Raw genomic sequence first — 1,135 nt, forward strand, 5'->3', positions numbered from 1 at the left:
GTCCCCAAGGGGTGAAGTGGGGCAGGGAGACGTGGGGAGCAGCTTGCGCAGTTGAAACGTGTCCATGGCGAGTCCCCAGAGTGAATGGGCAGCCCCTGGCCCATTCCCTGGGCCCTGCCCTGCTCCCCAGAGCAGGTCCTTCCTCAGCAGTTAAGTTATGGGATTGTTCCGCCTTCCACAGTATATCTTTTTTAAAAAATATATTTTTTCTCCATTAAGGTCATCTTCTGTTTTTTTTTAATTCTTCTTTTTTTCCCTTCTTTCCTCTTTTTTTTTTTCTCTCTCCTCCTAATACGGACTTTTTTAGCAAGGGGAATACCATGAAGTGACTCTAGCCCGGCCCCTGTGCACGCGACCCCAGGGCCTGCTGTGAAAACCGCTGTAGAATTGACAGTGGGAACTGCTGTAGTTGGTGGTCCTGGCACCGTAGCGGAGGGCTTGTGGTTAAACCCCAGCCTGCTGTCTTGGTGCCTGGTCTGCAGGTTCATTTTGGGATCACCTTGACTTGTCTTCCACGAAACAGGGACTCATCGAAGGCCAGGGAAGTCCTCACCGACTCTTTGAGAACTCTATATATGCAAATCTTTTCGGATGGCCACTAAATTTGTCACAGAATATGGTAACACAGTTGACTGAACCACAGCCATGGCAGTGAGTTTCCAGCTCTCCTGCTGGTGCACCGTAGCCCACATTGGCAGCACAGATGGACTGACCATCAGCCTCTTCTTCTCAGTGGACATGACTGCTGGGCTGGCACTGCTTGGAGGACTCACACTCATCAGCAACTCCACTTCGTTCTGTGGCTCCTTCAGCTTCTTCCTCCATCCAACTCGAGCTTTGGTTGCTTCCAGCTCCTCAGGAACTGGGGTACTTGGAGCAGAGTCACAGTCACTTACAATTTCGCTGCAAATGTTGTTCATCATCCTCAGCTTTAGTGATCTGGGAGAACTAAAGTTGAGCACTGAAGACAAGCTCTGAATGATTGAATATTTCAAAGATACACGGTGAATGTTATTTTTGATGGATTCTGGAACAAAATTAATCTTATTTGTCCTTAAAAATGGAGACAAAAAAGGAATCCAGGCTCTGGAAAAATGGGGGAATTTTTCCTTATTTCTATCCTAATTTTTGTTTT

At 47.4% G+C, this 1,135-nt stretch overlaps 1 pseudogene; it reads right to left on the reverse strand.

Annotated features, from left to right (window-relative positions):
• Positions 1-303: 303 nt before the first annotated feature.
• LOC134372814 (polyadenylate-binding protein 2-like) lies at positions 304-923 on the reverse strand (annotated as a pseudogene).
• Between the last annotated feature and the right edge of the window lie 212 nt (positions 924-1,135).

Source organism: Cynocephalus volans, chromosome 3 (assembly GCF_027409185.1).
Source record: "Cynocephalus volans isolate mCynVol1 chromosome 3, mCynVol1.pri, whole genome shotgun sequence".
NCBI classification, from domain to species: Eukaryota; Metazoa; Chordata; class Mammalia; order Dermoptera; family Cynocephalidae; genus Cynocephalus; species Cynocephalus volans.